The 12,483-nt window shown below is 38.8% G+C and overlaps 1 pseudogene; it reads left to right on the top strand.

Moving 5' to 3' along the window:
* The first annotated feature begins 410 nt into the window (after positions 1-410).
* On the top strand, positions 411-6,402 carry LOC123626872 (annotated as a pseudogene).
* Positions 6,403-12,483: the final 6,081 nt, after the last annotated feature.

Here is a 12,483-nt window from a genome sequence, read left to right as displayed (position 1 = left end):
TTTTTTCTAACTTATTTTCCCACCCCTTTCCTCTAAACCCTGCTCACATCTTACCTTGTTCCCTCATCCCTAGTCCACATGGATTTCCCACTTCACTTTGGCATTGTGTACTGCTTTGCTAGTCACCTTCTTATTCATGCGTCTTATCTTCCCAAACTGACTGTGGCCTTCCTAAGGACAGAACTATGTCTTGTTTATTTTTACACACTTCACACACAAGCATATAAAATTTTTATATTTATTCCCTTCTAAGAGTTCATAACTTTACTTTTGATTTTCAGAAGTGGAACTTTTTAATCTTTTAAATTTCTGTGTTTCTGAGCCTTTAATATAAACAATAAAAACTCTCCAGGCCCACTTATGTATAAGCATCGCATCACATTCTTCGAGATTCTACTTAAGCATACCAGATGGCTCACTGGCAGGTATTTAGAAAGGACACTGGTGACAGTAAAGAAAGAGGAGGGTTGGCAGTCTGGCTCAAGTATCATAAATTGGTATCTTTTTGTTCCCACTCTGGGTTTTAAACTTCAGATACTCTTAATTGATTTACGCTAAACAAATTCACAAATACTTGAATTTAAAATTGGCTCTTATGGGAGCCAGTTCTATCCAGGATATTCTCTTCCTGGCACTTCCTATTCAGGAACAAAATGTGGTTGGGAAATTTGGTGAATAGAGAATAAGCAAAGGAAACTGAGTATTTTTAAGGCATCTTCTATCAAGATATGATGCCTTGAAGAGTCTTTATACTAGACTGAAATCATTATCGGGGATCTTAACACAAGACTGACTAATTTTTACTTTTCAATGCTAATTTTCTTAGAACTTTTTTGTGATCACTACTTTGGATTTGTGCTTATTAGAATTTCACTCTTTCTCATTTTAATATACTGTCATAATCCATACAATGTCTGTCTTTCAGATTTGCACTTTTGATTGATTGCTTTTCAGGTGCTTTGCTCATCTCTAATACTTAGTTTGTATCCTTGTCTCACTCTGTTGCTTGGGCTAGAGTGCAGTGGCATCATCATAGCTCACAGCAACCTCAAACTCCTGGGCTCAAGAGATCCTCCTGCCTCAGGCTCCCAAGTAGCTGGGACTACAGGCGCAAGGCAAGTCACCACACCCAGCTAATTTTTCTATTTTTTGTAGAGTTGGAGTCTCGCTCTTGCTCAGGCTGGTCTTGAACTCCTGAGCTCAAGGGATCCTCCCACCTGGGCCTCCCAGAGTGCTAGGTTACAGGTATGAGCCACCGTGCCCAGCCTGTATCCTTGTTTCTTAACAGCTATTAGGGCTTTTGAATTACGGCATGTTTAGTAAGAAAGGAGCCAGGATTTACAATCTCTAACAGTGGGTGATAATAAGAGGACAAGTTAAAACATTCAACTCGAACAATCAATGGAAATAGCTGAGAAGTTGAGGCGTGAGAGCAACACTCGTCAGAGTTAAACTGTGTTGACCAATTATTGATGTTCCATAACCTATCAATTTCTTTTCTAGCAACAGTGCTTATCACATTAAAAGAAACTGCTACTTTGCTCTTTAATGCAGAAGAAAACATTAAAAAAAAATCTTTCACATGTCAAGATCTGATATAGAAGTATTAATTGCTTTTGCTTTAATTGGACATCGTGTTACAGCAGGAGTTGCCCCTATTTTAGAACAGCTGGATCTGACCCTCCTCTAAACAAACATATGCGTCATGGGCAAATGAAACAAAATAAATAAATTTAATCTGAGAGGAGCTGCAGTAAAACAAAGTCCCTCTAATATAAATAAAACTGGAACAGAATGTGCCCATCTGAAAAAAATCACAACGAACTGACCACAATTATTCAAAGCCAAGTGAAAAATTCCTTTCCATGCTTCAGCGGGATCCCACTCTGTCGTCTAAGGTGTGCAACAGTGTAAGTAATGCGATCACCTGGAACCTGCCGGGGGGTAGCCGAGAGGCACGTCCTATAAATGATGCACCACTAGTCACTGCAAAGTGACAATGTGCACAGTATGTCTTCTCTGAGTTTGTTTGACAAAAAAAAGGAAATCAGTGATATAAGAAGACCAAAAAAATAGGGGATAATTTTGTCAAAAATAATTTCACTATTACTTGTCATTACTCATTCAGTTGTCATTGTAAAATCCTTTACAGTATTCTTAATTCTATCTTCACAAATATCTTATTTCATCAACTAGCTCATAAGCTCATTGAAAGCTTTCCACAAATTTTACTTTTTTGCATTTCTCTTATGCATAGAAAAGAAGTTTGTATGTGTTCTGTGCTTAATAAATGTGTTTTGTATTTTTGATTGAGGAAGGAGATTGTGCTTAAAAATATGAGGTGTATACTACTGGGATCAGCAATTTACAGAAAACAAGAACATAATAAGATATAGTTTAAGTCTATTTTGAACATACTTCCGTGGACACCTAGGAGGCCAATCTAGATGTCATAGAGTGATATCATTTTGTTTTCTAAACGCAGACGTACTAGCTAGTAAAAGGCTCTAATTAACAGCATAGTAAATAATAGGATTGATTTTATCATGACATAAACTGATGACTAATACATAGGCATTTTTTGTATAGTCAAATTCTTCGTCGTTCAATCTCATAAGCGTTATATTAGGCAAACGTGTAGAAAAAAAGTTAGAAAATATATTCATGAAATGATCTGTAAAGTTTTTCCTTTTTTTGGTAAAAATACTAGGGTGACTTAAAATTTAACAATTTCTAGAAATTTTTTCCTTCTGTATAATAATTTTTTGAAAAGATAGCACAGTACTAAACAAAGAGTAAGGAAAAATTTTTTTTTTTCTTTTTTTTGAGACAGAGTCTCGCTGTGTTGCCTGGGCTAGAGTGAGTGCCATGGCGTCAGCCTAGCTCACAGCAACCTCAAACTCCTGGGCTTAAGCGATCCTCCTGCCTCAGCCTCCTGAGTAGCTGGGACTAAAGGCATGCGCCACCATGCCCGGCTAATTTTTTCTATATATATATTTTTAGTTGTTCAGATAATTTATTTCTATTTTTAGTAGAGACGGGGTCTCGCTCAAGCTGGTCTCGAACTCCTGACCTCGAGCAATTCACCCACCTCGGCCTCCCAGAGGGCTAGGATTACAGGCGTGAGCCACCGCGCCTGGCCTAGGAAAAATGTTTTATTTTCAAAAAGCTTTTTAAAAATTCCTATTTCATGGCTGTTTCTTCCTTAAAGCACATGTAAATTATAAGAAATAAGCTGTGAATGATGAGTCTTTAATATTGCATTACTGCATATTTAATAATTTAACACTGATAAATTATTTAGAAAAGGAAAACTTTATTTATAAGAACCATAAAAGGAATAAAAAGTAACTTAAAATTCCCATCTGTGTAATTTATTTTATTAAATTAGAAATAATGAAAAATGGTGGTGTATAAATTACTGTCAATGTCTGTATGAGGTGGCTCATGCCTGTAATCCTAGCACTCTGGGAGGCTGAGGTGGGAGGATCACTTGTGGTCAGGAGATTGAGACCAGCCTGAGCAAGAGTGAAACTCCATCTCCACTAAAAATACTAAAAACAGAAAAAATCAGCCAGGCATGGCAGCACATGCCTGTAGTCCTGGCTACTTGGGAGACTGAGGCAGTAGGATTGCTTGAGCCCAGGAGTCTGAGGTTGCTGTGAGCTAGGCTGACACCATGGCACTCTAACCCAGATGACAGAGTGAGACTCTGTCTCAAAAAAAAAAAAAAAATTACCATCAATACATATTGCCTCTCATCACCAGGAAATGGAATTAAAGAAAAAAATACATAATGCCATTGTTTACCATATTTGTAAAATATAGATAATTTAATATTAATGAATTGAGAAGGAAGAAACAAAATACAGTATATTTGGACTGAACAAGCTATAATATTCCGCTTTTCTTAAAGGCTATTATTTATATTCTCCTTTCCTTTTGAATTTGCTGGAAGTTTATAATAACCATTGAGTGTGAGTATATAAAATTAGAGACTCAAAAATTTTAGGGAACTCAAAACCGTTTAGGTAAATGTTTCCTACTGTCACAATTTGTAGCAACACGCCTCAACACAGCCCTTCAGCTGTTGCTCAGACATTTGGAGCATCGAGCTTCGTATTTTACAGATGATTCTTAATTTGGGGGAAAATGTCTTACGTTTGGCCAAACTCTGCACAACCCCACCCTTTTTTGAAACACTGACGGGGTGAGATCTTCCCATTTCTTAAAAATGTGGCATGAGAACGTGAGGTCTGGAACGGCTTCCCATTTTCCTGTTGTGAGGAAATCCAGACAGGACACAGGAGGAGGGCAGAGCTAAGAGAACACAGGGAGGGAGATGCTTGGGGCCTTCTGCATCAAATCACGACCGAAGGCAACACCAATTCTGTAAATGTACTTTTTTCTTTATTTTTTATATTTATTTATTTATTTATTTTGGTTTGAGCCAAAATTTGAATTGGATTCGCTGGTATTTCTAAACAAAAGCATCATAACCAACAGTAATGCATTCAGAATATTTTCCCCAGGTCTCTTCTTTCTTTCTTAACATCTTGGGGCCTGAAAAACCTTCTAGATTTATAAATTCCACCACCTCTGGGCTTGAAATGCTGGTCTGCTGGCGTTGCTCTCACTTACGCACTAGTGAGACGCCAGCCTGACAGGCCACAGCAACAAACAGGAACAGAATGTGAGAGATGGCACAGAGAATGAGATGTACTTTTTGGATCAGGGATATCCTAATACGGAAGTATGTGCTTAGGAATTTGAGTAATCTCAGAAGCTTTAGTTTCTAGGACACTATTTTTTTGGGAATACTTTTCAACTAATACTTTTAGATTTTAGGGTTTGGTGAGGATTGGAAACCCTTTTGGCAAGGCATCTGTAGGTAAATTTGCATCTCCTGAAGCAGGCCACCTGCTTAACACATTGTTAAATTGCAGCCTTGAACTTAGAGAGCCATTTGTTGCAGAAAGGGGTCGTGCAAATTTCTTATAACTTAGGTCTAAACTGTCCCTCTTAGAAGATAATCAGATATTCTATAACTGAGCTTGTCTTCTAACAAAAATTCTCTGAAAAGTATAATAATTTGGAGGAAAGAGACTATTTCAGTGAATAGTTTGTAATTGGGGAGTGCAGGCTTTGGTGTGTTCTTCCCAGAAATATTCACAAACTATGCATCTGACCAAGGACTAATACCCAGAATCTACCACTGGCATGGGTGGCATTGCTGTCAGACCACGCTCTGAGGGAAAGCAGGGCGTCCCCCCAAGCGGACGCTGCCATTGACGTAAACACCGTTGCTAATGAAGTACACGAGCATAGTTTGCCTCGGACACAGTGACTGGCCAAGACGATTGAAGGCGTTACCCTAGAAGAGTTTGACAGCTTATCTTGCAATGTGAGTTGAATGAGCCCTCCATGCCAGCCATTCGCAAGAATCGGCCTGCAGGGTGATAGGACCGATCCAAGGACGAATAGCTGTTTATATATTCTAGATATTCTCCCAAGATGACAGAAATCACTGAAGTGATTACATTCCTTTAGAAATATAATCCTTTAGTGATTATATTCCTTTAGAAACTGTTAGAGGTTTTGAAGTATCTTCTACAAGAGACCTATTGATAGAAACAATGGAAAATTGCGGCTTTCAGTACCAAGAGCTTCTATTATCTCCAACCGCTCTTGGCATTCCAAATTCAAGGCTACGGTATTTCCTCATCGCAGAGCTTCAGTCAGAACCATTACCTTTTCAAGTCCCTGGCCAGGTACCCATGGAGTTCCCCAACATTGAATGTAAACACTCACAAAAATATGTGATAGAAGCAGAAAATGAAATTAAAGAAATAATTGAACCAAATATTTGCTTTGATAGGAGCACACAATGTTCTGGAAAAGATGCCATTCTTTTTAAGCTTGAAACTGTGGAAGAAATTGAAAGGAAAAATCATAACGACAGTGATTTCTCTGTGCAAATGCTAAAAAATTTTCTTGAAGATGACATTGACACGCATCAGTACTTTTTACCTCCAAAGTCATTGCTGCAATACGCTCTTTTATTAGACATTGTTCAACCTACTTGAAGGTCTGTGCTTCACCAAAGGTTTTGGAAGCTACGTAGACGGGACAGGATCTGTGCTGCAGACCGCAGAGGATGTGCAGACTGAGAATAGCTACAAATCTCTCACCAATTTGTCACAAGAAGAAAAGATAACAAAGTTGCTAACGTTTAAACTACGATATTTCACTCTTAAAGAAATAACAAATCTCCTTGGATTTCCTCCAGTGTTCGGATTTCCTGAGAAGAAAACAGTGAAACAGCATCATCGCCTGCTTGGAAATAGTCTCAGCTTCAGCGTGCATGTAGTAGCTAAACAAATCAAAACCCTACACGAGTAATTTAAAAATAATACTGAAAGATGGTCTTGATATTCTTTCATTTCCAGATAGTAATTCTGAAATTGTACTTTGAACTAATTCTGATGAAATTCAACTAAATTATTTTAATCTATCTTTATTATGAAACTGGGAATTTATCACAAAGATGTCAATTTGTTTCCTCAAATTTATATTACTATATTTTATAAAATGCAAATTATTGTTATGCTTTATGGAGAATATATTTTCATATGAAACTGGTAAATATATATGTGAAATATTATTTTTTAATATCATGGTATAACCAAATTTAGGAACGTTAGGATTTTAATGTCTACATGAATATTTTATAAAGTGTCTAACAGGCATCCAATAATGAACCTGAGAAATTGTATATTTTTTTGTGTTAAAGTTTTATGAATCTTAAAAAAAGTGGGCAAATGAGATGAACATTTTTCAAAAGAAGATATTCAAATGGCCACAAAACATATGAAAAAGTGCTCATCACTAATCATCAAAGAAATACAAATTAAAATCACAATGAGATACCACCTTACCCCAGTCAGAATAGCCATTATTAAAATTTTTTAAAACACTCAATGTTGGCATGGATGCAGTGAAAAGGGAACAGTTACACACTGTTGGTGGAAAGGTAAGTTAGTACAACCTCTGTAGAAAACAGTATGAAGATTTCTCAAAGAATTAAAAGTAGACTTACATTCAATCCAGCTATCCCACTACTGGGTATCTACCCAAAGGAAAATAAGTCATTATACATGCTTATCACAGCACAATTCACAATTGCAAAGATAAGGAATCAACCTAAGTGCCCACCAACCAATGAGTGGATATAGAAAATGTTATATACGCTCACACACACACACACACACACACACATACACACACACACACAGCCACAGAACACTACTCAGCCATAAAAAAGAATGAAATTATGTCTTTTGCAGCAACTTGGATGGATGGCCATTATCCTAAGTGAACTAATTCAGGAATGGAAAACCAAATACCACAAGAGTGGGAGCTAAGCTATGGTACACAGGGGCATACAGAATGGTATAATGGGCATTGGAGACTCGAAAGTGGGGAGAGTATAAGGGGGATAAGGAATGAAAAAATTATCCATCAGGCACAATGTGCACTATTCAGGTGATGGGCACACAAAAAACCCAGACTTCACCACTGTACAAGTCATCCATGTAAGCAAAAACCACTTGTACCTCTAAATCTATTGAAATTTAAAAACAAAAACCAGAAAAACAGAGGTATGTTTTACAGCAAAAGTTTCCACCCAGGTTTCCAATCAGGTCTGTGTATGCGAATCAAGGATTGAAACTTGCTTAGTTCATACTGGTCAGCACAGCTGAGTTCTGCTTGCTCAATGGAGTTGAGCGCTGGTCGGTGATACAGCTGAGTCCCGACTGGCCCAGGCAGGTCAGCTCTGATCAGTTGGTTCAGGTGAGCTCTGAATCCCAAAGTTGAGCGGAGGTGTGGGTTTTCTGGGAATTCAGAGTACACGTGTGACTTACAGTCAGCGAAGGGTTGCTTGGCTCTATTTTAAATTTAGGTCCAGTTTAGCCATGGAGGACCCATCTTGAAGGATTTGCTCTTTCAAGTCCACATTTGTTCACATCTTCCTACCTATAAGTTGCCCCTGAGGAGATACGGAGTGAATTACAGGTTTCTTTGCCAGCATTAAGCATTGGACTTTCATGTCTCTGCTGGAGGAGCCAGATCTCTTAAGTTTCTTGTAAATATAGACAAAGTTGAAATTAATTTCCCTTTCTTTCCTTTTTTTGTTTCTTTCCCTCTTCCTTCCTTTCTCAGTCTAACAAACCGATAGAATATTTTCACTGGAAACATCAATCTGTCTTTCAACTTCTGATGATAAAACCAATGAATTGACTGCAAACCCATCCACCCAGATCTTTGTTCATGATTAATTCAAATTACCAGGTAACTGTGGATAAAACAACAAACCCAAATTATTTGCTTACCAACTTCTCTTTTTCATGTTTTGGAGATCTGGCCTTTTATGAGAAAGCTAATTTTAGTTTTCCAAGCTACATGATCACAAGCGATAGCTTGTCTTTTTCCTCCTTGGAAGATGACTAAATTTGGACAAAGGTATTTTATGTATTTTTTAGACTGTTCCTTTGTCACAGTATCCTTCTGGTGTTTTGGAAGCCCAACTGCTTGACAAGACATGTTCTTCGTATTACCAGTTAAAAGAACAGGTTTGAGAAACATTTTCTCATATAGTGACATTTAGAAGTCATACTCCAGACAATTACTTCTCAGAATGCTGTGATCTGCAGGACTCATGACTGAGATGTCAAGTTTAGAAAGGAATCCTGAGATGCAATGTTCTTTCTTGTGATACATGAAATGAGAGCTGAAGGCAGCTGTCGAAGGCACAGAGACAGGGCTGCCACACAGCGGAGTTTAGTGGCTTGTCCAAGGTCACACAGCTGGTAAGTGGTAGAGCAGGAATCCAAGCTCAGGTCCTGCATCCCCCATAGTCTAGGTCTTAGCCACAAAGATGATAATCGCAAAGGTTCACTGAGCACTTCCTATGAGCTGGGCACAGCCCTACATGCAGTTACTCGACAGTCTTTTACTTTCCAGTGAGATGCTCGAGAATGGGAATTGTATTTTATATTTCTGTGTGTGTTGTGCCTGTACAGAGTGATATCTCAATAGTTGTTAGTTTAAATGGACTCTTAACAGGCCTAAAATAAATGGGATTTCAACAGAAGTGAGGTTAAGCGTGGGAGCTTGGGTGGTGGGAGAGGGCCTGCTCTTGTAAAGAGAAGTGGAGATTTTTTAAAAAATAACTGCCATAAACTGATACTGAGCCTGCTCCACGTCGAGAGGCTCCTACTTCACAGGTCGTGGCACAAGTTGGATGCTTTCCTCCCTTTCTTCCATAATAAATCCCTTGACTTTTATCTGGGCACACCTGCAGAGTGCCATGTGTGACTTCCAGGAAATGTTCTTCAAAAGTGGGAACATGTTTTTCTTCTCTGCTTCTGTACCCCTGCATGAACTGGGGACTGAATGGCCGGAGCTCTGGGAACTATTGTGTGCCATGAAGGAATTCTGCGGCTGAGGCAACAGGCAGAAGGAACCTGGGTCTCTGTTACTACAAAGGGCCATGCCTATCCTGGAATGCATGTGTTTGGATCCTTAAGTGTAAGAGTGAAGGAAACTTCTATCTTGTTTAAGCCACTGTTATTATTTATTTATTTTGTTTTCTACTGTAGCTGAAATAAATCTGAAGTAATAAAAATGTGTATCATTTGATTTGATCCTGATGATAACCCTCTGAAGTAAGTATTAATACTATGATTATCTCCATTGGCGGGGAAAGAAAATGAGGCCCAGAGAACCTAAGTAACCTTCTCAGGATCACACAGCTACTAAGTGGTAAAGTTAGGGTTCTAACACCCCCTTAGGCACTATACCGTATTTATCATACATGAGATGGACCAGACAGAAGAAACCCTACTGGTCTTAATTCCTTAGTTAGGGTACCTTTCTAATAAAGCTACATGATGGGTCTGATACTTTAGTGGCCCATGTAGTAAATACGAATGTTTCAGTGGAAGGCCCTGGCCATAATCAGCTACCTAGTAAAGAGAGCACGATGTTTTGGTTAGGATGCTTTGGACTTCAGCTTATTGGAAATTCATCACACTTAATGGTTCAATATTATCAGGAAAACAGGTTCTTTTCTCCTCTGCTCTGTGTCATCCAGAAGTCAACTCTTCTTATGTTAACAAGGAGGCTGCCTGTAGCAATTGGTATTACCCACTTTCACATCTAGCAGAAAGAGAAAAGGCATTTCCTTTTATTTCTCTTAAAATTGGGTTAGATTTAACCTAAAAATAATTTCCAAGATTTTAATTGAAAGGTTGATACATTCACGAGGATTACTAACCCAACCTCAAGCAGAACAGAAATTAAATATGTGGAACTGAACTAATTTTTTTGACTTTTTATTTGAAGCATTGCTGATCCATTTTGTTTTGTTTTCCAAAAGTTAAGAAAACTTTTTTATCTCTTTTGAGCTATTTATATTTATGAATTTGTAAAGTATATTTTTTAAGCAAAATTTGAAGCATTTGTTTTTCTCTCTACTTGATTTCTCCAGAATTTGGAAACTATTTGGGAGTATTCTTATTTTATGGCAATAGAGTTATTTGCATAAGTTCAATAAGAATTTGTTATTTTTCATAATGAGACACAGTTGGAGACACTGGTTGTTTTACCAAGGCTTTCACTAGAATGATACATTTTCAGGTATGCCCAGACTGCTTTGAGGAATTGAGGTTGACTTTATAGGGCCAATAAAAAGCACTTTGGAAAAACTGACCAGGTATCTTATCTGTAACATTTCCTGATCTGTGGTAAGTAAAGAATGTCACTTTCTGACAGGTCCAGGAACCCCAAGTTACTCTGGGACCACAAGAAAAAGGAATTTTCCCAATTCCTGCAGGTGTCTACAGGCACAGTCAAATACTTGGCTTGAGAGGCCGTCGGGTTTCGGTCTGAACTGCTGGTTTTTTATGTGCTCATGGCCAAAGAATGACCAGACGCACCAAAGAGAGGAAGCATGAGAATGAGGTTTATTGAGGAGAGAAAGATAGGACTGTAGAGCAAGAGCAAGATATAGGTTTACGGAGAGTGATACAAACGCCACAGGTGATGCCCGGACCCACTGTTGCGGCAGGAAAAGAGCTTGGTGGTGATCTGCGACTTGCTTTATAGTGCCTGGATTGGGACCTCCCCGCGGCTCAGATGTCACCATGGAACCACTTTGATTGGACGGTTGGCAGCTGCATGACCTGAGTCTTAACTACCCATGCTGGTTGTTCTAGGTCAATTTCCAGACTCTATGGTACCTGGGCTGCTTGGCCCGTGGGCTAGAGTCCTCTGCATTGTTTCACAGCTGGCAGGATTAGAAGTGCATTCCCTCCTCCCCCAGGTATGGCAGTCACTCGGGAGAGGATTAGGGGGCCGGCAGGACCAAGATGGGGGCCGGGGCCCACCCTTGTCCTTCTTCCCAGGTTGGGCAATTGCACCAAGGCAACAGCACCCACTTTGGTCCCTGGAAGACCCGGAATCCCTCGACATCTACCTAACAAGGCTTTTAAGTCTAACCTGAGATTCTTCATGAAGAAGTTCCAGCAAAGCCAATTAAAAAAAAGAAAGCCTATATGGCCAAAAACTATTCTTATTACAATTTATGCAAATAATTGGGACAAATATAGTGAGACTAAAATGTATTTTGCAAATAAATTGGTCCTACTATGATTTGTCTTTGGTAGAAATAGGAAACTATAGATAAAGAAAATTACGTTTCAGAAGAAACTATAGTAAAACCATTATTAGATTCCAGCCTGGCCCATAGTTTTTGAGTTTTTATTATTTGCCTACAATTTGGACTAAATCTTGAATTCTTTCCTGGCTATAAGTTTCCAAATAATGTTTTCAAATATTTCTCCCATTTTTCTGACTTGGACTTAATAATTTTGCCCCTCCATTTTCCGGAAGCCTTGCAAGCATACTTTGTAACATAAAAACTCAGAGCGGGAAAACGGAATTGCCACTGTCTACTCCCACTTTAATTGAAGATGCTTTGAGTTTAACATCCAGACACCCCAAGTGGATGCCCTCCAGATTCTAAGAAAACTGTTTTATAAACTTTTCCAAATAATAACTTTTGTTATTCTTCTATTTGAAAGCTCATCTGCAATCCCATCTCCTGAAATGAGACACAGCTGTTTAGCAGGACTGGCTTATTTCCAGGAATAGAAGATTGGTCTAACAGAATCTTTGGTCACTGAGTTTTTAACTCAATTTTTCTCTCCACAGCCAGCAACTCAGGTTTTAGTGTGTGAAACTTCTAGAGAAGTTCCAGGCGGGGGAATGTTGCAGCTCAGAACGCAACACCCCTAAACATGGCATTTTGCACGCTGGACTAACTGCGCGAGACCCAAGGTCTCTCTGACCTTCCCCCTGCCACGTTAGCTCTCCCCCATCAAAAAAGTTGATGTTTCTTTATCTGCCTGAGATCCAGAC

This window comes from Lemur catta, chromosome 23, assembly GCF_020740605.2.
Source record: "Lemur catta isolate mLemCat1 chromosome 23, mLemCat1.pri, whole genome shotgun sequence".
Taxonomy (NCBI): Eukaryota; Metazoa; Chordata; class Mammalia; order Primates; family Lemuridae; genus Lemur; species Lemur catta.
Note: the sequence above shows the minus strand (reverse complement) of the source record. Positions and strands in the feature narration are given on the sequence as shown.